This window comes from Pseudopipra pipra, chromosome 3 (genome assembly GCF_036250125.1).
Source record: "Pseudopipra pipra isolate bDixPip1 chromosome 3, bDixPip1.hap1, whole genome shotgun sequence".
NCBI classification, from domain to species: domain Eukaryota; kingdom Metazoa; phylum Chordata; class Aves; order Passeriformes; family Pipridae; genus Pseudopipra; species Pseudopipra pipra.
The window spans coordinates 25,999,282-26,026,369 of NC_087551.1; the positions used below are offsets into that span (position 1 = coordinate 25,999,282).

At 41.7% G+C, this 27,088-nt stretch overlaps 1 long non-coding RNA gene across 2 annotated transcripts in view; it reads right to left on the minus strand.

Annotated features, from left to right (window-relative positions):
• The window catches only part of LOC135411131 (uncharacterized), a 62,333-nt gene extending 46,750 nt beyond the window's left edge, over positions 1 to 15,583 (minus strand). Inside the window, exons 1-4 of one of the 2 annotated variants that reach the window (XR_010429000.1) lie at positions 11,735 to 15,583; positions 10,742 to 10,819; positions 9,195 to 9,327; positions 7,846 to 7,984 (exon numbers count right to left, since the gene is read on the minus strand). This is a non-coding gene — a long non-coding RNA (uncharacterized LOC135411131). Of the gene's footprint in view, positions 1 to 7,845; positions 7,985 to 9,194; positions 9,328 to 10,741 lie in introns of both variants that reach the window. The other variant, XR_010428999.1, reaches the window with a different exon arrangement.
• Positions 15,584 to 27,088: the final 11,505 nt, after the last annotated feature.

Genomic DNA, 27,088 nt, shown 5'->3' on the forward strand with positions numbered 1-27,088 from the left:
TGTAATAGACGTCTCTGCAGGAGGGCTTTATAAAGAAATAGGGCTGCATGTGGGAACTTGGAGCACTCTCATTTCAGAGAATGCCCGATAAGGAGAGGAGACATCCCAGGTGAACTGCCTTCATTCAGGAGGGTGGAGCAGCAACAGGACTGTGCTTCCACCCCATGACCCTACCAAAGGGCTCTTGCAGGCCATCTCCATCACTAACCAAGCCAAGTGAGAAGCCCTTGTGGCCAGACCAGCACCACACTGCTCTGTGCTTTGGGACAATCACATATGCTCCAGACTGCACTCCCGTTTTGCCAGTACAGAGAGGTTTTATTTACAGTAACTGATGGTGTGGGAGAGGAAGGATTCAACCTGCATTTTACCCCTCATCTCTCTGCAAGTATCTGAGCTCAATAGTCCAGAGTTCCCCTTACTCCACAACAAAAGTTTAAAGAATATTTTATATTCAGCTCATGAAAATATATCCTTTTCTGCAATAGGTGATGAAGCTCTCATTTTTAAAAAAATACAGGTGTTGCTTTTCCCAGCTACATGCATACTGGAGAAAAGAGTACAGCAGGGGAAAGGAAAAGTATTTACAGGTGTTTGTTCAAGAAAACCCTACAAATTCAGTGTTCAAAGTTTCTTTTCATGAGCTTACTGCAAACATTCATAACATTTTAGTTCCATCTTCCAGAATGTTCACAAACATGGATAACACTGCAGGTTCTTGTGCAAACATATATCCATTAATGAAGATATGCTGAAAGACTGGCACACCTATTTGCATTGAAAGCATTCATAGAGCTAATGTAAAAATTTCTTGTGGTTTGGGAATTCCCAAGGCAGGTATCAAAAAATGAAGGAAAGAAAAATTACAGCATACTGCAAGCAACCAACAGAGATAAAACAAATAACAAATATTCAAATCATGTACAAGTACTCTCCAGACTCAGTTATGCTCCCTCTAACCATTCACTGGGTTAGCCAGCAAGATGAAAAGTTGGTTAAATCAAAAAAAAGAATGTTTGCATAATATTTGTAAACAGAAAGGATATATCCTCCAAATGCATTTTTGCTGCAATTAGTTCACTGTTCTTGGGCAGATTCTTTATCCTTCTCCCTACAGGAACCTCTGCTTATTCTTTTTTGCTCAGCTCCACCCTGGATTCAGTTTTATTCCAGGTAAATGAAGACAAGGGTGGGCTAACAGTGCAGGATCACCTGATGCAGCCTTCAGCACTTCATTCCAGTGTTCGTGTATTCTGCTTTTATCGACTCCTCAGAAAATGTCAACATAACGCTGTGCAACCAACAGCAAAAAAGAATGAACGATGGACAGGAGAGATCTTTGCTGCCTACCCAGACCTTGGTAAACCTTCTGGGACACCAGGAACCCTTCATCCTCTGTGATGGGGAGAAGGGGCACACGCCGCAGAGAGAGACACTGGCTTTGCAAACCATCACCTCTGTGTCCGCAATGGTGGGCCTGCTCCCCTTCTACACTGCAGGTCCTCACCCTCTCCTCCTCCCACAGACCTGAGGACTGGGGATGATTTAATTCAGAGTGTTTCTGTGCAGTTCACTCACCATCACCACCACCATGCAGACAGCTGACTGGCACAGACAAAGCCATGAGCAGGAGGAGGAGAGGAGGGATGGGAAGTGTTTTCACTCAGGTCTACCACTGAAGCCAAGACATTGTACAATCTCATCCTGCAAGGCATCCCTGAGGTAGATCAGGGATCCTGAAGAAATCATCTCTGTTGCTAAGATACAATTCTAGTAGGTACAGGGAATTTCTATTTCCTGGGAGCAAAGGAAGCTCTCTAAAACTGTTGCTTGTGTATGACCTGCTGTCCATTGTAGCTCCTCTAACAAAAGCATCCATTTCTATCAACCATTCAAAAGTAAAATCAGGGCCAAAACATTTATAGCATAACTTGAAATCAGGGATATTTTTCTTTAAAATATATCAAAAAGCCAACTAATAACTCTGTGTTTTTCTTTGCCCTTAGATTAAACCAAAAGCCAGTCACATTTGTTTAACCTCAGGCTTTGGTGGACTGACATGCCTGAACAGACCTTAACACTGCCAGGGCTGCACATGCTGAGGTAACAGGAGAAGAGCAGAAAGCCATAGCTTGTTTCTAAGATCAGGCAACTTCCAAGTCCTAACCATGACCACAAAAGACAACCCATTTGAAGGAGGAGCACAAATGAAGGAGAGAGCAGCCAAGTTTATGCTGGATTCTTTGTCAGCACTCCTAAAAGCAAGGAAAAAAAAGGAAGAGGGGGGGGAAAGGTGGGATGAAGGCAAAAGGGTCACAAGGAAAGCTCTGGGGAAATTAAATTTTGTTCTTTAGCTGACAAAAATCTACAAATATATACATCTACAGTGACTTATGCTGTTAATCACACATGCAGATAAAATAGGTTTCAAGTACTAAGAATGTAAAACAACAGTGCACAAAATGAATTTGCTCGTAATCCTATCAGAGTCATGTCCCCTTCCTCAGGAATCTAATAGTGATAAAAATATGGAATTGGGATGGAGGTGTGTGTACTGCAGGAATTACCATCACCAGTCTTGGAAGCAAGACAGGTACACAGAGAAAAACATCTGTTTTTCAAAACTTCTGGCTTCTGCCTACCCAGGAGCAGGGTCAGTCCAGAAGCAGCCAAAACTGATGGCAAAGAAAAGGATACTGAGAACTGGTGTTCAAACAATACTAGCAGGAGGTATTGTAGCAAAAAATGTAGGTGGGAGGGAAAAGGACTTCAGCTGAAGGAGCCCCTTACCCCATGGAATTGAAGAAACACACCATTTGTGTTTGGGTCAACTGAACTCAAATATTCTTCTCCTACTCAACTAAAACTATGTAAATATTTAAGCCATATGAGACATCATTCCTCTTTTTTTTTTTTTTTTTAATTCCCCAGCCCTCCAGCCATGTATCCAGTACATGTATCCCTCATCCTGTGTTATACAGATAACAGTTAAGACTCTCCTAGATACCTGCAAAAAACCCGAAATTGGCGCTGCTTACTGTTACCTGAGCTTGGGATTTCTCAGAGCTAAACAGATAGCCGGCTAATCGGCTTTCCTGCTTCCCTTCTCCTTTTAACTGTACTTAATTTTAGCAGGTATAAAAATGTTTACATTTAGAGGGGGAGTAAAAAACCGAAGCTTGTTAGACAAACTGAAGTAGCAGCATCTGTCCCCAGCCAGCGCAGCCCATCCAGTTGGGAAGCATAGGGACAGGACAGGACCCTGGTGTACGAGGATGGCGAGTGGTACACAAGCAACAAACACCTCCAGTGTGCTGGGTTGCAGGGCCCACAGCTGCGGCCGCAGCCCTTGGCCTGGGCATGCCCGGCGCCCTGCCAGGAACTCCCCCACTCTCCCGTGGATGTGCACTGAGGATGATTCACTCCTGAAGCCAAAAAGCATCGCACAATTAAACAAGCAAGCTCATTTAACTCATCATTAAAATGCATGTTTGTGAAAGAGGACTCGGGCAGGATGAGCGCTAACCTGAACGCTCAGCCAGCAATGCTGTGCTGGCCTGATTACTTCTGCATGCTGCCTTCTTGGCCTTCATTCCAGCTCTCTGGAAGGTGCCCATGCTGCACCTCACACCAGATTATTAGCAAGCTCAACTAAAACAGGCACATCCCATCTACATCACAAAAACAAACCAGATCTGAAAATGGTTAAGGAGACAGCTGAAATCTTCTAGCACTATTAAAATATCAATAATCTCTGTACAGCTTTAGGCCACGGCTACAACAGGAAAACAAGTTCATTTTTACTAGTCTGTGTTTTGCAAGCAGCAAAATTTTGCGTCATACCTTTTATCAAAAGCTAACTAAACATGCCAGTTGACATAGTTTAAAAACTCTGTTTTCATGGTCCTGCTAGAGAACATGTCTTTAATATGGTTTCTGATGGTGGTTAAGCCCTGGCTGGGATCAAACCTGCATTAGACAAAAGATTGCTCCAGGAACTCTGGTCACCCACCTTGAAGCCATTTGTTAGTGCAGAGGAGGTGGGTCCCTTCCTCTGGGTTTTGCCTTTCTCTTGTAATAATGCTGTAGTTGTAAAGGTGGCTCAGCAGGTTCTTCTAACATCACAACTCATTCCTACTACCCACCCAATTTTTAGCAAGCTTTTCATATGCTAAGTGACAGCAAACCAGATATAATCATCCTACTAGCATATCCCCTCATCTTCCTATACAACAGGCATCATCATGGAACATTGTTCTTGTGAGAAGCAGGAATGCTGGGCTCAGCAGACTGTGCTATCAGACTTTCCTTTTTGCTTTTATTTCTAAAACATGTTTTGTTTCCCTCCCAGACAGAGATCTCAGGAACATGGGCCCCTGTGCATTTTTCATGCTTATTTCTAATGCTAATTTGTGGACAGGTCAGCAGCAGCTGCTGGCACAGAGACAGGTTACTTCCCTGCAGTCTCCATGCTGCTCCACAGCACAGCAACAAAGGCATGTGTTTATGTCTCCAGGTAGCTGCTAAATCCGTGTCTCTCAGTGAGTGCTCTGATTCATGAAGGGAAAGGGCTTACCCTGCAGCTTCTGCAGTAGTTCCCCAGGTTTCCCTCCCACACCCACATCAGAGATTTTCACCCTTCCTGCCAGGACAGCTCTGCTGTTTGTGAAACAACAGCTGATCTGCCACAGTTCACAGACCAACACATGACAGCAAACCATTACTGGCAAAGGTGCAGCATCACAGTCCTCCTCACAAGCTAAGCTGTCCCCATTTCTCCATCTAACCCCTCCAGTATGTGTTGCTTCTTCCAGGACAGTAGTTACAGAGGGTCACTACAGCTAAAACTTCCTTCCTGGCTCAGAAGATACAAATCACAGCTGCAAAACATTGTACCTACATTCTTTTGACTAAGGAGCCAAGATAAAAATCTCTCTTGAATAATGTCACCCGGACACTTAGAGCTCTGTAGGCTGTATGTGCCATGGAAGCAACACAGCCGCGTATCAGTTCTTAGTCTTTGCTTACCCCAGGCAGTTAGCCAAAATTGTTTCCATTAAGTGGAAAAATTGATGACAGAGTCTGTTCTCTCATTGATGCAATAATGTTTCTGTAAAAAAAAATAATTTCAAAGTCCTTCTTTTTTCGAACAAAGACATGAGAGAGAGTTACTTTGCCAAGCTTCAAGTCTCATAGAGTGAGTACTTAGCACTTGAATCTTTTTTTTGTTTTTTTCCTTCCTTTAGGGCCATTTAAACAGACTTCAATAACTATGTTTGGCTGACAATTACTGTTTCTCCCTGGCTCAGTTTCCCCAAGCAAAATCCCACACAGTGTTACCCCTGCCACCCACCTGGGTCCTCCTTAATTGTTCATACTTGTACTTTTAAATGAAAAGTAGCTGCTTTTCATCTGACTAGAAGCCAGCCTACAAAAACATACTGCTTTTCATCTTGCTTTTCTATTCTGGTCTTCAAGGTCCATCTTCTCCCTATCTACTTTGTCCTGGCAGTAAGGAAGCACAGTGTTTTCTAGCAGAGCTCTGGGATGGTCACCTCTGAGTGGTCAGAAATGACAAAGTGAGCTCCATAGGACCATGAATTTAAATTGTACAAAAGCCAGTAACACAGGTAGGTGGGCCCTGCCAGCCTCTTTCAAGCTTTGAAGAATCCAGACACCAAGCAAGAAAGTGAGTTTGCCATCCTATGCCATGGAAATGGGCTGTGGCCAGTTGGGACCATCCTTCACTCTTGGTTTTCAAATGGAAACCTGAGATCAAGAAGGTCACAGGAAAAGAGAAGCTTGGGTTCTTCCTGCTGAAACACAATGACAGATTTTGCTGGCCACCATGCAGGATGGAGGTCTCACTAAAATACCTCCCAACAGTCTGTTTATGTATATCCAATACTGCGTGCCCTGGAGATCCTGCCACCCATACCCCTGGTTCAGCATCAGGTGCTGCTGTAGGTACCTCTGTACAAGATTTTCTCTATTATTTTTGTAGACTCTCCTCATGAGATTACTTTTGCTCAACTACCCTTTCCTTATAAATGACTTGCATAACATAACTATTTTTTTCCTTCATGGGACAAACCAGCATTTAAAAAAAAAAAGAAAAAGGCAAAGAAAAAGAAAGAAATCAAACACTGCTAATTAACAAATCCATTTGGGAAAAAAAGGCAAAAGCTAAACAGAAATTGAAATTCCCAGCTAATCAAAATTTTAAAACAGTCTGAATAATATCAAAGACAAAATGGCAGTAATTTCAAACTTTCAAAAGTAGACTGTAATGTTATGGGAAGTGGTTTTCTCCATTTTTTCTCCTTTTTTTCCAAGGAGTGGAATCACTCACTCCTTCTAAATAAGGTTTACTTGAAATTAACACCTTTTCACAAGGGGATGGATCAATCAGCATTTTCAATTGGAAAAAACCTTCCACACAAAGATTTTCAGCTTGTTCTGCAGCTTTCACTGAGCTTGACTTTCCTGCCTTTCCTGTACCATGTTTATTTTAGCATCGTTACATCATATTTTGTCTCATTCTCAAAATTCTCCTTTCTGTTTCTTTCCAATTTGACAGGGACAATATTTAAATAAGGCTTAGCCAATAAAAAAGTGAAGGGCTACTAGAAGGAGCAGACAGCAAGGCACAGGGCTCAACACATTCCCGAGTTACGTGGGTGTAAATCCCATAAGAAGAGAGGAACGGCTACAACTGTTCTAAAATCATTCACCTTCTTCCACTAACCAAACATGCAGTTTGATTACTTTCCTAAAAACTCCTCTCTCTGAATTAATGTTATATATTGGCCAAGGAATTGACTAGTTCTTTTTATTACAATGAGAACCATCTAGAACATTGTTTGACATCATATATCTGTTGAATGAATTAAAACCTAGGCAGACTGAAGCACTATGTTATGTTAGAGGAAGGAGGAAAAAGGGAAAAGTAAAGCAGGAAGGGATAAAAGATGAGTGATGGTAATCTAGAAAAAGAAGCAGGTCTTCTGTATGACAGGCCAGTACCTTCTTCACATAATTATGGATGTTCTTATTCATCTGCTTGCATACAAATGAGCTTCTCTTTCTTTCTAGGATCCTGCTAAGTCCTGGAGGTATGTTGATCCCTTGTGGCAATAAGATCCCCAGCTTCGTTACATGTCATAACTTGGAATCAACAGTAGTCAGCCACGAGCAAGCTAAGGTCAAATTCATCTCTGCCAAGTGTTATTAAGCCAGAAGTATCAGGTACAAGTAAGAGGGAACGATGACCCTAGAGACCAGTGTCTTCAAATATACTCAGGCCATACTCAGGCAGGAAAGGGAATTTCTATACCAGGTAGAATATAGTTGTTGCCACTATAATAATTACACTGCAAGATTTTGGACATGATGTGTAAAATATGAAAGTGGCAATGGGATCTCTGTCTTACAGAAGTTCTGATCTAGATCCATGATTTCACAAGGTGCTTTACAGGTCCCTGTGCTTTACAGAGACCCACTAAAACCAGCAATTCTTCACAGTCCACTGAAGGTTCACAATGGGCAGTTCAGACCAGCAGTGCAATGGCCTTTGGCCAGAGGGTGTGTTTCTAGTGAAATCCTACAGCTGTCCATGTTGTGGTCAACAGCTCCAATACCAATATTAATAACCCAGAGAAATAAATATGTATAAAATAATTGCAGATAACACTTGAATGTGACAAAAATACGATAAGTAGCAACAAAGACTGACAGATCAAGGGTCTATAGGGTAAGTCCTATGAGGAGAGGCTGAGGGAGCTGGAATTGTTCAGCCTGGAGAAAAGAAAGCTCAGGGGAGACCTTATCACCCTCTTCAACTACCTGAAAGGAGGCTATAACAAGGTAGGAGTCAGCCTCCTCTCCCAGGCAACCAGCAACAGGATGAGAGGACATAGTCTCAGGCTGCGCCAGGGGAGGTTCAGGTTGGACATCAGTAGGCTTGGAGGTCATATAGATAGATCTGTAATTTGGAAGAAAAAGACAGTGTCTGGAAACTGAAACAAAAATAAAATTCAGATCAAAAGAGGGCAACAAGTTCTAAACTGGAAAAAAAAGTATCAGTAGAACAGCTTAGCTAGGAGTGGGATAGTATTCCATCACCTGAGCTTCCTTACCAAGGCCAATGTCTCTATAATGTTGGAGGCATAATTCTTCCTTACAGAAACAGACAAGTCCTTTTGGCCTGCAGAATACAGCAACTGACAGCAAGATGTGCCTACAGCCCCTTATATCCCATTTATGATATTAGTGCTAAAAGTTCCAAGCAGAAATTAAATATGGTATCAGGATAAGCAGCCCTAGTGGTGTCCTCCTTGACAGAGGGTCTCTAAATACAAGTCTTCACTAGTATATTTGATGTTTCAGTTAAAAAAAAGAAAAAAAAAAAAAGAAAAAAAAAAAAGAAAGCCCTGCAACCAGCATTTTCTAGAAGCACAAAAGGGAAAAAACCCATCTGAGTAATAAAACACGATCAGTACAGCTTTCCAAAAGTCTGATTTGATAAAAGCACATTTTCTTCTTAAAATTCAATTAATGCTAGGGAAAGCCTCATTTGAACAAGTATCTAAAATTTAATTGAGGAAATTTAAGAAATGTTATTTAAAATCCCACTACATGATCTTTCTTGTTTTTTATTCCTATACTATTGCCTACAATATGAGCATAGAATAGCTGAATTAGACCACGTGTGTATGCATTGGGTAGGAATCCTCTTCTGACTTCAGTCCATCTATTGACTGAAATACCATTCCTATTCTAAGTCAAAATATGGTATGTGTTTGGCACTGAACACCTTGGCACTGTTTCAAACATATAACAGGTAAAAACTTGGAAATTAAAACTTAGGAAAAACGATGGCAAGGGAGAAACTCTCGAAACTTGTAGTTTTCATTCAAACTGCAGACCAGGAACGAATTTCAAAGCAGCATGATTCTCCACAAAGCTCTTACAAGTTTGACTGTCTGACCAGCTCTACAGGACAGGTTTGGTTGGTGTTTTGAGGGGGTAGTGGGGCTTGGGTTTTTTGGTTGCTTGGTTTTTTTGTTGTTTTGGGGGTTTGGGCACGGTTTTTTGTTTGTTTGGGGGTTTTTTCTGGTTTGGTTTTTGGTTATTTTAGTGGGGTTTTTTAGGGAAAGCTGCCCATTGCAGAGAAAAATAGCATCATGGCCTACCTGATTGGGCTTGAAGAAAGATTTAATCCAGTAATGGCCAGATCATCTCCACTTAGCCTCAGAAAGATTGTTCAGATTCTTTCCCCCACAGAAAAGTCATCTGAATCTGTGACCATCCTTGTAGGTCCTAGATCTGTGAATCAGCAAGAGAAACAGTGTCTGGTCAAAAGAGTCCTTTCTTATCTTGCATTCTGTGACCTAATCAAAGACCTTTTGTTGAAATAATGTTGGGTGAACTGGCAGACTCAGTAAATTCAGACACATCTCTTGTGTATGCCCAGGAATGCAAAGCTGGTTACTGTCCGACCATAACCACAACCACATAAACACAACTTTCCATTTGAGGGTATGCATGTGCTTGGCTCTCCCTTTTACCTTACTGTGCATGTTGGCAAGATGCTGGGAAGACATAACTGCAGATAAAAGCACCAGCCTCACTAATACAAAGGGCCTTGCTGCAATGTAATATCACTGATTTCATGGAGGTGGGAACTGCGTAAATACCTGTCCTGGGAGGAGAGACAAGAGATCCAGATATGCATAAGCAGGGAGAGAATAAAGAGAGAGGTGGGTCATCTTCATAAGTGATTATTTTCATGTTCTGCACCCCAGACTTACTGCAGAACATGAAGTAAGCACGGTTTCTTTAATCTACACTATCCCAGAGAATGGCCCTCCCAGCACATGGATTGACACAGAGGTGACAAGAACCTGAGACATACTACATATATTGTGTCTAATTACACACAAAAGTGTAGTCAGTGACAGAAAACACAGGTTTTCTTGAAGCCTCTTAGAATATTAAAACAGGCATTTTGTTACTTATGGCTATGTAAGGGGACTTTCTCTCTGTGTATCTGCATGCACGCCTTCCCTTAAATCTCTTACAGACATGTTTATAGAAGGAAGGATAAATATTTTTCCATAGCTTCATGGAAAATTACTATGAGAAACCTTGGAGTAACACAGCTGTGGGGTCCCTCATTACCTCAGCAAGAGCAGAGCCTTCTACACACTGAAATGTCATTGTGCTTTGCTGGGTATGGGCCCGCAGTTGTATGTTAAGCCCTTCTGAAACACTTCATCAAAAGGATCAATATTTTTCAATCACAATAGTATTTTAGAGGAAGCCACCAAGGGAGAAAATTACTTTCTGATCTAGTCTGCATACTGTTTCCCTAATCTATATCTGATCTTATGACATGAGAAAAGGGATCATCTCTCCAATAAGACCCAGCTAGTACCTAAACACACCTTCTACATCCTCTCTAACTCCATAAACTTAACATCCTAGAAATTCACCTCCCAGTGCTCCACGCTTTGAGTCCAGGCAGATATTTTTGTCTTACACTTTGTCCCAAACAGCAAAAATAACACATTCTTCCTCAGAGGTGGCTGCATTTTTGCAACATGTTAAAAACCTGTTTGGTGCTTCTCAGTAAATCCACTAAAGGTGCCAGGGGTTCTGTGCAATGAAAGGCTCTTTATAGAAATGAAAAAAAAATAAAATCTTATAAACAAAGCCATGCAGTAGAAAAAAAACCCACCCAGAAACTGGACAGTTTTCACCGCCTCTGATCCCTCAGATGAGGCTGACCAGGACTGGCATGAAGTTGATGGGCAAGCTGTAGAAATAAGGAAATGGGAAAAAATAAAACAAAATCAGGATTAAAAAAAATTTGTTATTGAGGACTTGCTGCCTACTGAACAGTTGCTAACACAGATAAAAACACCCTTCACACTAAAAAACACTTGAGCCACTGTTCCTTCATACTGTCCCTGTCAGTGCACACATCCAAACAGCTGACTGAATAATTAGGGGGATACTGGGGTTTATATATTAAAAATTTTATAGTGTGAATATTTTCATTCTGTATAAATATTGGTTTAAACGGAAAACCGGAAGCTTGAATATACAAGACAGCGACTTTCAGAGTGAATAAGACCTTGATATCTACCTGTAGCCTTCTTTAGCATCTTTGTATGTGTCCACTGACACATAAGTCCCCCTCTCTGAAACACTGCATCTTAATTCTGAACCGCATTTCCAGTTCAGTAATATTCCAGTTCTGAGCTGTCCTATTGACAGTGATCTGCTGAATTTGAAAGATGGATGCTAACAAATTGAGAACATTTTTGTCCCACAGATTTCAAATTAAATGGAAAACTGAAAAACCTGAAGTTCCCTTGTGAGCTGTTGACACACCTGAGGGATGGGATGCCATCCAGAGGGACCAGGACAAGCTAGAGAAGTGGACCCACAAGAATCTCATGAGGGTTAATAAGACCAAATGCAAAGTGCTGTACCTTGGGGCAACCCCCAATATAAATACAGGCTGGGGGATGAGCAGATCACAAGCAGCCCTGCCAAGAAGGACTTAGGAGGCTGGTGGATCAGAGGCTGGACACAAGCTGACAACATGTGCACTGGCAGCCCAGAAAGCCAGACCAATCGTGTCCTGGTCTGCACCAAAAGCAGTGTGGGCAGCAGGTTGAGGGAGGTGATTCTGTCCCTCTGCTCTGCTCTGGTGAGACCCTACCTGGTATGCTGCACCCAGTTCTGGGGTGCTTAGCACAGGAAGGACATGGAACTGTTGGAGCAACTCCAGAGGAGGACCATGAAGATGATCAGAGGTATGGAACACCTCTCCTTACGAGGAAAGGCTGAGAGAGTTGGAGTTCTTTAGTCTGGAGAAGAGAAGGCTCTGGGGTGACCTACTTCCAGGACCTAAAGGGGGCTTATAAGAAAGAGAGGAACAGACTTCTTAGCAGGGCCTCCTGTGACAGGACAAGGGTTAATGATTTCGAACCAAAAAAGGGTAGACTCAGACTAGACATAAGGCAGAATTCTTTTACAGCGAAGGTACTGAAACAGATTGGCCAGAGAGGTGGCAGATGCTCCATCTCTGGAAACATTCTAGATCAGGCTGGACAGGGCTTTGAGCAACCTGATCTAGTTGAAGTAACTGTTTATTGCAGGGGATTGGACAAGGTGACCTTTCCAACTCAAACCATTCTATGATTATTTCTCCTTCCAGGTGACTGCCTAGAATTCGTATGAACACTATTTAAGTTAAATATACTCAAGGTCAGAGGCAAGAAGTTTGTCATACTCTGTATAAACTGGTTTTTTTTTCTTTTGGGCTTTTCAAGATGCTCAGTTTCAAAAGTCTCTTACTGAAAAAGTTTATAATTACTCCTTTCATTCCTCCCCTTTTAGCTTCTTAAAAGGGAGACAAGAAAAAATAATAAATTAGAAATGTAGAACCACAAAAAAAATCTGCATTGTTTTTTTTCATTCAATCATTAAAAGTTTTCTTAAAAGTACACATAATTTTGCAAAAACAAACATTCTGGTTTAAAAGAAGATATTTTCTAAAAAGAACAAAATTTTCCCTGCCCAAAATTAATTGCAAGGAAAGGAAACAGGACCGGCCAATTGCCTTCCTGCTCACCACCCAAATCATAAAATATTTGCGGAAAAAATATCTTGGCCCTAAATGGCACAATCCATTAAGTGAACAAGGTTCTGCTGACTTTACTGTAGCTTGGACCAGATCCTAAAAGAGAAAAGGACAGTAATTAAGCACACAGATGGTCAGACATCCAAACACAGCCAAGTTCAATGATTTGTTTTGCCCATTCAAAAGCAACGCACTTGATACGTCACCCCAAACGTAGCTGTACAAAAAGCTGCTGCCTTTCTGGCCTTCTCATCCCACCCCATAACTTCTCAAGGTCCGTTTATCTCACAGGTGCTCTCTATCTCCTCCAGGGACATCCCTGCACCACCTGTCCCATTCCCTGACACTAAATCTCCCAATGTCATAGGCACTCCATGCTCTCCTCTACTCCTGGCAGGAGCTGCACAAACTATTTTCCTCCTGTTTCCACCTCCATGGTGGGCAACTCCCTCACTGTGCTTCGTGCTGCAAAGACCATGGGCTAAGGGGGCTGGAAAAGCCCCTGGCACCCCTCTGAGAGAAACCACAGTCTGACTGAGCCAAAGCAGCAGAGTCTTGAGGCCATGGCTGTGCTTCACAGGTGCAGGGACCCCACCTGGACACTGCTTTTTTCTCCTTGGGCAGTTTTTCTGGCTCTGCCACAGATCAGAAGTGCACCAGACATGGGCGAAATTTTGAAGCCAGACAGATGAGGCCATCAAACCTGACCACCAAGCACACGCACTGACGCAGCACCAGTAAAGGAGGCCCTCAGCTGCACTGAGCCAGCAGATGCAGCTATGAGCTACTGCTTCCTCTGCCTCCTCCTCCTCCTGGCCTGCCTCCATCAGCCTGCAACTGTGGATCTGCTGCTGAATTTCCTCAGCTCTTGTTGCCCTAAACCTAGGTCACAGTGCTTCAAGTTATTGTTCTCTCCTTTCCCTTCCTTCAGGCATAAATAGCAGGCAGCATTAAAATGATAAGATTGTAAAAGAGGGGAAAAAAAAAAAAAAGAAAAAAAATAAGTGTTTTCAGTAGAGCATCCCATTTCAGGCCTGTAACTGAGAAAAGCAAATACATATTACATTACTTTGATCAGTATTGAGTGAAACAAGCTCCCATCTTCTGTTTCATCTAAATCTTTTCATGGAAGACTGAAGAGAAGCTGTTTCTGCATGCAGAATAGGCTCAGGCAGTTTTTTCTTTATAGAACTAGTCAGTTCACACCTTAACAGGAGGTCAAATAATACAGTAAAAGAAAAGAAAAATTAAAAAATGCTGTCACTACTTATCGTTGCAGCAAAGTAGGGCCATACTGAGTGCTGCTGAGTCTTTTTGCTAACATCCCTGTAAGGCAGAGAGATGGAAATCCTGCCCCTTCTTCCCCTGGCAGAGCCTGAGTTAGAGGAGCTTTCCTGTCACAGGCATTGGGTCCCCTCGAGCACTTTGATGATCTGGAGCTATAGCTACGGTAACTAAGCAAGTGTTTAAGGCCTGGACTCTGCTAACAAGCTCATTGCTGTAATTTATCACCAGCACAGTCCTATTATAGGCATCAATGGCAGAAGCTGTTGCTTGTTTGAGGTCCTGGTGTTTTCTGTGTTAAGTGACAGGGCTGCACAAGAAGAAAAAAAAAAAAAAGAAGGAAAAAAGAAACAAAGCAAACGCTGCACATCTTTCCTTTACTATACATGTTGATATGCATTCACATACCAAACACTCACGAACCAGTGGTTTAAAATCTTACCCATTTTCTGGTCCCCCTTCCTTCCCCTGTTACTGTCCTCTCAGCAGAGCTGGAAAACCAAGTATGCATTTGCGCCTGTGTTGCTTCCAAGCCTGACAGCCCAGCTTAAATCCATCTTCTATAGACATTCAAGGCCCGCTACATAAACTGAACATTAAACTTTGATATGTTTACGGGGACTTCTCTGACCATTTGGCTGCTTGTTTTATTGCTCTTTGCGTATGCAAAAGCAAGTCCAGCCCTCTCATCTCCTTCAGTGAAACCACCAGGAATGTCTGAGCAGATCCCCTAATTCTCCTTGTAGGACAAAGGGAATTATTTCCACAAACATCTTACAATTCAAGGAGTGGCTTTCCACTTTTCTGGTCTGTAGGATCTGAAGTGGCTCAAAATTACTGACATGAATTTATTTATTTACGGGCCAAAATAGCCATCTGAACTGGCAATCTTTGCCTGCTCTTTTCTTTTAATATTTGAAAATCCTGTTTTCCTAACCAAGCAAAAAAATACCCTATTAATTTAGTTGTATTAGTGAATAAGCATCAAAATTTTGCCTGTCAGGATTTTTTGCTTTTTAAAAAAGCTTTTTCTTCCTCTCTGTGTCTAAGAAATAAAGGGGAAAAATGAAAAATATATAGTAAGAAATTATAAAAGAAGTTACCTAAAAATCACAGATAATTAGAAAGTTTTAATTTGTGGATAAAAGTAGACTTCTTCCTGGCATTGCAAATGTGCTGCTTAGTCTAAGCTCTGTGGCATTCAGAGAAGGGGAAAATGCTGAGCATGTCACAGCTCTTGCTGGTTAATTAGGCTGTGGTTGCCACCGCAGCTGAGCTTGGTCTAACTGTTGACTAAAGGGATCACCCCCCTCCTCACCAATCCTACCACCTCTTTGCATGGGATCCCCAGCTTACCAGCCTCCTAGAGACGGCTCAGCACACTAAACCTAGAGAGAAGGAGGGAAAAAACACCCAAAAAAACCACACAACCCCCCCCCCCCAAAAAAAAACAACAAAAAAAGCCAAACAAACAAACAAACCACAAAAACCCCATGACTCAGCCGCTTAAAAACTAATATTTTTTCTGCTCTTCATGTCAACTGAACCAACAGGTGCTACTCCCAGCTCAAGGAGGAGGCAGGACCACAGCTACGGGGAGGGAAGGAAGAGGGGGTACATCCCTTTCAGTGTGGAGAAGCTACTGGACTATTGCAGTTGTATCACCACTGAGAAACTCTCCAGGCACAATCTGCTGACAAAGACTGCCTGATCCATGGCTGCTCTCCCAGAAACAATTGAGATGCATGCATCACCCTACCCATCTCCATCTTTACTGGTCTGCAATCTCCAGTGGTGAAGCAGCAAATGGGATAGCAACTTCTTGCACTCCCCCATGACATTTCTTAGTATACTTCTTTCCTCCAAGCATGCATGTCAGGCTTGCTAAATCCATCACATCAGAGACATCCCAGGCTGCAGAGATGCACTGTGATTTATAATTTCTGAGCGACTTACAGCTATTTAGAGAAAGTCTTCAGAGGAAAGTGGAAAAAAATCCAAACAAACAACCTAAAAACAACCTAAAAACAAACAAACAAAAAAAACCAAAAACAAACAAACAAACAAACAAAAAAAACCACCCACAGTTGGCTCCTTGCAATATTTTTACCATGGTTTGCCAGAGGAAGAGGTCATGGTTGTGTGGTGTACCTGTTGCATGGGGCCAAGCAGCAGTGCAGGAGCAGCGACACCCACAACTCAAGGTGGGCTTGCCAAGGGAAGCCCTGACATGGGAGATCCAGGACAATCATTTGCGAGAAGCCCTGATTCAGAAGCACCACCAGCAGCACCTTCTCAAGGCAGAGCTTCTCTTGCTTTCTCTGGGGTAAAAAGTCAGCCTTAGACCTGGGTGAAATTAAAAAGTTACCAGCAACACACTAATCAGTGAGGGAAAAGGATGCCTTTTTTTTTTTAATATTAAAAAACTGGTACTTGGTCTCAAAGTGGATTTCAGGACCATCGTTAAGCAGCGTGCCTCTGGGACCACTGAACAGCATCCAGCACCCCAGTTTGTAGCTGCCACGTGCCAGCAGCTCTGGCTGATATTGGCACTCTCCATAACAAGAAAGGGCAGAGGGCAGGTGGGCATTTTCCATGTGCCATTTAACTCAGTGTTAATAAAGCATACCTTGAAGATACCAGACTACTCCCTTTCCTCCAAAAGTTTCCCTGGACTTCATCTTTTCTGCTAATGTACAGCCAAATATACCTTCTTTGATGCATAAATTTTAGAGGTGGTTGAAGACTACATAGAAATGCGAGGTCAGATTTCAGTCCTCCTCCTCCTATCCCATGTGCCCAGTCTGGATCCTATTTGAACAGAGAGAAGAGATTCCTATGTTCTTCCTTCTGAATTAAACCACTGTGCCTTGCATAACACAACATTCACTAAGCCAGGGAAACAAATCAAGACCCAGCCATGCTATCTGCCCTCATGGCTAAAGTACTCAGGGAGAAGGGTTTCTGTTCCCTTTCCAAACAATCCTGAAGCAAAAGCCTTCCTGGATCAGAAGTGGGAGCCAGTAGCTTTCCTCTTTAAAAAGAGGTTAGACGAAAAATTGGGGCAAATGCTGTGAGCATTAAGCTGTCTCATAAAGGGGGCATTGCCCCTTCCCCCTTCAGATGTGTTTTAGAAGCAGCAGCCACCCAAGTGCTGCCTGCAGAGCTGCGGCACAGCGCAGGCAGGGCCACCCACCAGCGGGGCCAGGGGACCACATGTGTGCCAGGCACCCAGCTGCCTCACCACATGGAGACCAAGGAACATCTGGGCAGAAACGCATGTGGCAGAAGAGAGCTCCTTGTGCCCAGGGAGAGCTTAGGCATCAGGCAAGCAGAAGTTTCCATAATTACAATTTTATCTCCCATCCAGAGTTTCTTCTAGCTCTGGCCTGATCTCCCCTGAGCTGCATCACCAGCAATTTTTTGCACATCCAGGAAAGAGATTGTGTTATCTCTCAACAAAACATAACATATTCTAGTATCCTAGCAGCTGGCCCTGGGACATGATCTATGGGACTCGGGTTGCTTATGGCCCAGTTTACAGTCAGCTTCCCAGAAACATTTGCATGCTTGGGTAAAGTTGAATACAGCAATTAATCTTCAGTTCCAAGTAATCAGAAACATTTAGTCAGAGGCAAACTTATTGAAAGACAAAAGAGGCTCCAGGACTGTCAGCAAAACCAGGATAAATTTCTGAAATATCATGCATTTAATATTCTCCATCATGGTTTAATTAAATATGTAAAACAAGAAAGAGCGTATTGATTATCAAGGAAAAAAACCAACTCTTTTTTAACTGAGCCCAATACTTCAGAACTCAAAAGCCCTTTCTGGACTGTCGTTATCTGGTTGGAAAATATTTTCCTAACTATAGCTTGTTTCCCCTTTCGCTAAAGTCCTCTGCTTTTTAAATAACCTTTCTGGATTTCAGAAGGAAAAATGAGGGACAAGTGACCAAGATTAAAGGTCTGAATCTTTTTGCCAATTGAAATCTAGCTCTCATTTTCCCAAGAAGAAGTGAACTCAAAGTTGAATTTCCAAAGGCTGGTCCTTTCTGCCAGCAAAAAGCAGCCGTTTGCCAGGCTGTCTTTGGAACATCAGCAACACCACTGTGATCAAACATTTGGGAAGGAAATTGGCTCATCTATAAAGGACTTGGGCGGGACACAGAGAGCTCAGCTTTGCAAACGGCCACTCTCCTCCTCTTTACGATAGCAGCAAGGTGCAAAACAGATACTGAGGAGTTCACAGCTCCATGAAGTGTGATGGTTCTCACACCTACCAGAGCTGATGCTAATGCTGCATCCACCTATTACCAGATTTTCAACTCTGAAGTACTAACGTGGAAGTCACAATAGTAAGACAGAGGGGAAACCTTACGTTTTCTGAAGCTGTTTGGGAAATAAGCTCTGTCATGCTGTTACAAAAACACACCGTACTGAATAACTTCACCACAGCATGGTGAAAACTGCATTCTCTAGTGCAGTATATAAGTCAAACGTCTTCTATCAGAGTAGTAATTAGGAAACTTTTATACTGGTTTAAGGGTAGTATTAAACCTGGGCCTGACACGATACAGAAAACATGACTTTTTGAAAAATAGTTGTTGAAATTTTCCCCTAAAAGACAGAAAGGGACAGATTTTTATCTGCCACTAAGTGTGTAGCTCCAGCACAAATCTACACCAATTTACACCAAACAAGAACATATCCCAGCATCTCCAGATCTGTCCAGAATAGCAAGGTACACCATTTTCTGAGAGCAATTAAGTGATAATACCATAAAAATGAAAAAATTCTCTCACAGTGCAATCAACAACTTTCCTAACAATTACAACAGTGCATGCTTCCCCCTTTCTTCCTTTTCAAACTAAAAATATCACTTGACATTTTGCTGTGACAAACATCTTCAGATGTTTTTTAGTGCACCATCACTCTGTCTCTTTACTGCCTTTTTCTTTGAAGGGATGAGCCCTGTGCTTATAGAAGTCCATGATGAGATTATCAATAACTGCAGTGGATTTAGGCCAACCTAGATTACACATGAGCCTATTGGGAGCCTTCAGACCTTGTACCAAAGCCATATAAATTGGAGGAAATTGTAGATGTCTGAGGTAACTATGAAGGTAGGTTACATGGAGATTGCTTATGCCCATGTGCAAATTTAAGCAAAGGTCTAAAAAGTTGCACACAAACTTTAAAACAAGACTACAGTGTTGATAACTAATGCCATACACACCATGAATTATGTTCCTTAATTTCACCATAGTTTGGCCTTCTCTTTCTGCTGGACTTCCTTAGAGCCCTTTGGTGAAGTGGTCACTGGCAATGACTGTCAAGCTGATGGGTGCAACAACCATTTCCTATTCAGGGACAATGTAAAAACAGTATTGAAGCTACTTTATGTGACAGATAACCAAAACTAGAGAAGTCAACACCAAAAACACAGGCCACGTGCAAGGCTGGGGTAGGAGCAGAGCTGTGCTGAGTGTCTCGGTGTTTCTGGAGGGTTTGAGAATTATTGCTTGGAGCTGCATGCGGGTAAGAGATAAACAACAAAACATACCACAAGAGCACAGAACAAAGGCAGCAAGGACACATCAGACACAGCTGAAGAGGCACTTGTCTAGGAATACCAAGATGGGACCAATGTTTCCACTAGAAGGTGGGCGGTAACTATGAGAAAATCACTTTCCCTGAATACAGAGGGACTCAAATGGCAATCAAAACAAATTCATGTAATCCTACACAAAAATAATCAGACCCCAAAGATACTTGACTAAGTCATCAACAGACACAACCCACAAAAGCCCCAAATAGTAGTTAAACAGAAAGTGTGACAACTTTTTTTTTTACTCTCTTCATCCTGCCCCCTGCACTTTAAATCAACTTTGTTGTTCCAATAACTGTGAACCTTGTTTGATAAAAATTGAGTCTAGGCTGGCAAGGACAGTTGGGTTAGATTTTGGTTGCCAGCTTCCCAGCTCTCTTTATTCTCCAGACTCCTGAAAAACACTTCCAAAAGTATGTGGTTACATTTGTCCATCACCACAGTCACAGACCAGCCTGGCACTCATGGGTCTGGGTACCAGTGTCTCATTCCACTGACCAAGTAGACCAAGTAAGAAGAAACCTTCCTCATGGAAGGTACTTTTGATGAGACTCCCTCACATAAGCCAGTGCCTATGGAGAGACAGGAGCCAAGGCACCACAAATAGAACCATCATCCAGAGATTTCACTAAGAGTCTTTGCCTAGGCACTGGGGTAATGACGACAGGCCAGAGAGAGTTGCCAGAATTAGGGCAAAGAGGCTCTTGCCAAAAACTGAGGTTCTCATGAGCAGTAGTTCCTTTCAGCAACATCCAGCATAACAACGTGCAAATTCAGGGCAGCTTCATCACGAGGACCCAGAGAAAGCGAGAAGCCACAAGCAGGAGACAGCTTGCTCAGAGCTGCAGATGGTCTCTGCTGTGCCCTTTGCCTGCCTGCACCCGTATGAGCTATCTTTCTACTCCTTTCCCTTCTCCTCCTCACATCTTGTTGCTTCAGTTCCCATTTTATAAAATTGAAAGCTTAGTTTTACTATTTGGGCTCCCCACCACAGATTATAACCAAAGTCTGAATCCATTCTTAGTCACATTCTCCCTTCTTCTGTCAAAGGGAACACTACCTAAAGCAGCAAGACAAGTTACTTCTGAGAAGGAAAAGCAATTGTCCTGCTGTACTGGAATATCAATAATGAACTCCAGTAACTCCAGCGTTAAAGTTGGTAACAAAGCGAAGCTTAGGTCAGCAGACTCTCTAAGCATATTTATTAAGCATGTGTTTAAGCAATCAGCTAAAACTGGGACAGAGGTGCCATAGTATCATCTAAGGAAGCTGCTTTTTTTTTCTCCCCACTCTTTTTGGCCTTTGGAAAAAGCATAGTCATAGCTAGATCTTGTATGTTGCACAATAATTGAAATTTTCATAGAGAATTCCAGAGTAAATTGGTAAATTGTTAGCAGACTGTACTGCAACAAGCTTGTCAGCATTTCTATTTTTTTTCCTCTAATTTGGTTTAAATTTTTGTTCCATCATCATCTTGTTTCGTAATTTGTGTGTCAGTGACTCTGGTCATCTTGTGACCCTCTGATTTGAGAAAAGCATAAAAAGAAGCTATTTCTAAAGCAAACAGGATTTTCCCCCTTCACTATTCCAGGAAACAGAAATTCTTCCCAAAAGCTATCATTAAGGAAAAGTCAGAAAGAGTTCAGATTTTTATGAGTGAAGCAAGTAAGCTGTTACAGTATTAAAAACAATCTGGCATTAAGCTTATGAAGTTCTAGATCTTTTTGTAGAATAGAAGCCACTGACTGATAGCGTTTTCTTCTCATGAAAATGTATTGCACTCAAAGCATTTCAAACAGCTTTTAAGTAGATTTTCGGTTAAAGGCATGGAATGTAAGTAGTGCTTGACTTTACTCTTCCACCTGCTATCTGTAATCATCTTATCTGAAGATAGATGTCCTTTTCTTGACAATTTTGGTTCTTGTCCATTCAAAGTGGCAACAGTCTCCCCTCTTCAGGCTGTAATGGCCCTTCACATAAGCAAACAAGACATGGTAATTTTTCTCTCTGTGGATCAATGCCCAAGTGAGGTCTTCTAAGGAAAATTTGGAGGCAGATTGAGAGCCAGCAGAGGGAGCATCATAATAGCTCCCCTGTGGGATCATTTCTTGCAGAAGAATCCAGAGACTTCAGCTGGTCTCAGGACCCTATTGTGTTAAGAAATATACATGCTTACAGTAAGCACGCTTACATTGTTTTACTACATTTTCCATGCAGGCAATGGATTTTTTGCAAAGGTCATTGGGTCCAAGCCAGTCACCACTGGGAATATAAATTTTGTGTTCTTCACATTGAATCATAAAGAGGGGGTGGGTGGGAGAAGTGAGAGACAGATTTGCAACTTTCTTCTTTTTCTTATTTAAAATTAACATGGCTATATCTCTTTATAACACAAATATTCCAGGTTCTTCTATAATGCTTGATATCCAGTAATCTCAAAGTAGATTAAAAAGGAAGCACTACTGTCCTAGAAGTCTAAACCCAGAAAAGCAAATTGATGTGCATGCACCCCAGCTTGTCCTGCATATACCTGTGGGAAGAAAAGCTATTTTGAGAAGAAATGTTCGATATGCCCTGAAACATCTGAAAAAAGCTTTTGCTCTCCAGTAAAACTCAGGATGCCCACAGAGAGAAATCCAGACCTCCACCACTGGGAACTGGACATCAGTAAAGTTGCCGTTTCATAATGGAGGGGACTACAGGTTTTGTACATCTGCCCCCTTGGTAATAAGTTTTTTTTTCAGTGGCTCCACCTAATTTTTGAGTTTCACCTACCCTCAGAGGTTTACGGGCGCTAACTCCCATTTGATTTTCCTCCCACTGGGGGAATTTAATGACTCCAACTCTGAGACCAAGTCTGCTACCAAGAGAAATTTGTCCCTAAGAAGCATTGCCATGAAGGAGCCTGGCCTGCAATGGGATGCAGGACGGCAATTCCACTGCCTATTCAAGAAGCTGAAAGCCTAGCTCTTATACATCCATCAAAGTCCACTTTAATTGGAAGCCTAAAGCTATTTTACTCATCAGTAATAAAGAAGCAATTAAGTTCACAGCCAAAAATGAATTAATGAGATACTGCAAACAAGCTAATTAACTCCTTCATGGGTATTCAGATAGAAACCACACAAAAAACCCACAGGGTGCGCTAATTACTTCAGGGGTCTGAGAAAAATGAAACAAAAAAATAGAAAACCACAACATTTGGAGCAAAGGCTAGAAGTCTGTCGTTAAGCCATGTTATCTTATATTCAGTAAGCATAGGAAGCTGTATATGACACTGCATACGTGGAAATGCCTGCGCCCTCATGTACAGATCAAGAACAGCATCAAATTTGGTAAGGCTAAAATTGGATCTATTTGCTCCATTTCCCTTGGCAAAAGCTCTGGGTGGCACTCTCCTTACTGTAACTAGAAGAGTTTGGCAAAAGAGCTAGTCTATTTAAATACCCTCTAAGGGAAAATAGAAGTTTAGCAAGGATGGCCTGCAAAAGACAGTGTGAGGTGTGTGACGTTTTGCAGTGCCTGGCCGAGGCTGACTTACGTGGCAGAGTTTGAGGAAGAACAAGAGGGTCTCTGTGTATATGTTAAGGATGTTAAACTGTCATCCTTGACAATTTACATTAACTGTACAATATTTCATTGCCACTAGCTCAGGAATCCATAAAACCGTTGGGCCCAATTTACTCATCCCCACGCTTTGGTCATTTATGGCCACGCAAGGGATGTATAAAATTCTATGGTACAGGCAGAAAGGAGTTTTACTGAGGCTTTTTTGCTCTGGTACAAACATTATACTTGAAATTTAGAGAAGCAGAAAAACAAGCCTTTTCCATGTGATGGCAAAATACATCTGCTTTTCAAATTTCAAAACCTGGGCTATTTTTAAGGAAAAAGCCAAAGGTTCCCAGTGCTCACAGTGGAGTCCCAGCCTGCAAAATTCAATAACCAATCCAGGAAACCCATTCTGACATCGAGTTTCAAAGAGGTTATTGTAAACAAAGAGCAAGCCCGCTGAACAATATCATTCTTGATCCTCATTTAAGTAGCAGGAACACAGAAAAGCCTCAGAAGTGGAGACATCTGTATTTATGTAGAGTGTTTTCCCTGCTTCTTTGTACTCCATTAAATTGCAAATGGTGAAATGGAATTTCTTTTTTGTGTAGATTAGCTGTTGCATCTTAAATCACCCCAAACACAACAATGCCACCATTAAAATATGAGAACACTTTCTAAAAGCTGCAAAAGCATTACAATATTTGTTTATAATTAATATCATGGCAATTCAGGCTGATCTCATGGCAGTTCACAGCAGCAACTACTGGCTTTATTGGAGTTTTTCTTAAGTTACAGAGGAACGAGATCAGAATCAGGCCCTGAGGACAGCATTTATATATGACAGTTTGTCCAGAACCTGACTTCATAAGTCTTTTCCTTTATTTGGACTCAGTCTACAGCAAGACTTTTGCTTCATATTCATATACATGCACACCCATTCTTTACTTTTTCCTGTTAAGGCAAGCTAGGGCTAGAGGCCATCACACAAAGCCAGGTATAATAAGCAACTGGACAATGAATTCTTACTGACAAGATTAGGAAAAAAAATGTTGTTTTTTTTTTTCTCTCTGGATGTGTTTAGCTAAACAAAGGCTACCAAGGCTATAAGAATATTTTGCAAGAAATAGACCTTGGGATTCATCTTGTCAAGATGATGGCTAAGTCTTCTATCTGCCTGTCAGCACAAGTATTATCCATAGATTGATAGAAAGCATTTGTTAACTAACTTGTTTTAGTATAGTAAAAATGTTTATTGCATGGAACATGCAATAATAATCTTTATTGTGGTCACTAAACCAATCTGTCTAACACTAAGTAAGTTGTGCTGAGAACAAAGATACATAATTTTTAATGCTACAAATCACCTCCATTCTCAGCCCAAAATTATTCTGGTTGCATGTATTTATTTTCCTTTCTAGTTTATTTTGGCTGTTTTACGAGGGAGGTTCATGAAGTCACCAGCACACTCAAAGCTTATATATGTTTTGAACACTGGATTGTGCCTCCACTGCTTGCATGTGTGTATTACTGCTAAAACTTTGTACTGTCCCAGTGAGTAGTTTGATGCAGTTTGCTGCAGCTTGCCCCAGGAAAGATAATCCAGAGCATAATCTATGTATCCTGCAGGTCCTGAGGCTGTTGAAGTGCATATACTATCTCTTAGGGAGGAAAAAAAAGTTTAGAAAAAACACCACAAAAACGCAGGGCTCCAAACTGATCTTCAGCTATATAAAAGCATAAAGAAACTAAGGCAAAATGACTATTGACTCCTGTTTTTACTATTTTCAGTGTCTCTCATTCAGTGTTATGAGAGAAAAAAAGTGAGCCTTTCTGGCTCATATAAAAAGGACGTGTGACTATTGTTCATTTACTTATGAAGTCACAAGACCAATTAATGGTAGCGTCAAACTTATTACTATCCTTCTTGGAAGCAGGACAGAGGAGTAAGAAGTCTTCCCTTCTGCTGAGAAAAATATTCACGTTCCCTCTCCACCATTCAAGGAGGTGCAGTTATAAAAATACATCATCACAGTCCTGTTAAATACAACTTAGTGGAAAAACTAGAAGTGGAAGAACTAGATTCAGCGACACCTGGATTTTATTCCAGTTTGGTCACTGACTTTAGCAGGATGAAGTGACTGCCTCTTTGTCTGCTCCCCTCCTTCTCCCTCTAGTAAATAAATTGTAGTCATAACTTATTATAAATAGCATTTACACTGCAGAAATATTACACTAACCTGCAAGCCTACTGTCAGGTCTGACTAACATTTGAAGCACACAATGAGCAGGGCAAAGTACTGTTAACAGTCGTAAACTGTTGGGGTTTGAGCTGTACTGATATGGCAGTGCTTTGGTCTCAGTTTTATATTTTACAGCCACACTCTTCTGCTCTTATCAGAATGTGGTATATAACTGCCAGCTCTGAGGAGTTCCTGTGCACATGCTCCTGCCAAGCTTATGACACATTCCCCACACAGCATTGCCTCCTAGGCTTTTTCTCAGCACGTAGTAGATGGTGTTGACTTTAACAAAGAAAGCATTAAGGATTATTAAAAGTCTGCAAAAACACTTGCTTTCCTGGCATCTCCCTTGGGCTGAATGGCACTTGCTTTTGCTAAAAGCAGCAAAGATGTTCCTCTGAAATTAGTTCCTCATAATTCTCTGATTAATAAATATATGTATTTTCAGACGAGTCTGTGTTTTTCTTAAGAAAGAACCTAAAATCTACACAGGAGGTATAGAGTGTGCTTATCAATGGTCAGGAAAAATAGGTCTACTTTTCTCCTAAAGATGTAGTATTTCAATATTAACACAACATACCTACCCAAAAATATCTAGCCCTTGTCTATTACCAATAGTAGACCTTCCCAGCATAAGGGTGAAGAAAAAACAAGCTTAAAAAAATTAGTAACAGACATCAAAGCCCAAGAAGATTTTTCCTTTTCCAAACCAAGCTCTTTTTGTTTTTGTTTTTTTTTTTAAGGCCAAAAAATTCTGGATTTTTCCCCACTGTGAAAAAATAGAAAAGTTTTAAACAAAACAGTTATTCCAAGGGGTTAACATTAAACATCTTAATTTGCATTGCTATACATGCTGACTTTAGGTTAGGAGATTAAGGACCTGTACCTAGTATTTCAGTTCTCTCTAGGGGCAAGCTTCTGTAGAGGCACCATAGTTATGTCAAAACTTTGTAAACCTGGCTTGTTCAGCATTTTCTTTTCCTGCTTTGACTCACTATCTGCTGTCAAAAAAAACCACATTTCAGCACAATCCAAGAGAGATCTGTTCCTTCTCACAGGACAGGACCTTTGGTTCTGACAGCTCCTAGGAGTAATTTTCACATGTTGCAGCAGAGACCTGAGAATGAACGTTCCCGCTCTGCACTCTCTCAGCTGTCTTATCCTCATAGCAGCTTAAGCAAGATGAATCTCTCTCTGCCTCCCCTACAGTAATGGCTTATTTACATTGCCTGTCTGACACAATTTAGACTGGATTAAACCGCTATGCAACCACATCTCAAATTGACTTACACCTCTATGTTCTTCCACTCCTTCCATGGCTGGCACGCTCCTGACCATACATAGAGATGGTCTAAGCACTGTCATTATCAGAAAGATAATTATTAAAATAAAAAAAAAATCCCCCATAAAAGCAGTCAGCTTTCAGCTGGCTTGGAGAGCTATATCACCTCCACACATGGTCCTGGGACAAGAGTAGGGTGAGAAGGAGTGACTGGGGAAGAGCCAGGCCAGCCCCCAGTTAGATCAGCTCCAACAGAGATGGCTCCCTATCCTCAGGTTATTTTGAAAATGGGACTGTGACTTTAAGTGCAATTGTCAGGAGTGGCCAGGGACACAGACACAAACCAGGTGCTTGTAGCTAATGAATTACACCGCCAGATCATCCATTGAGGCAGAGCCTGCCTGTATGCTCTTTGCCCACAGCAAGTACAAGCAATCTGAGCTATCCTCACCTTCAGGG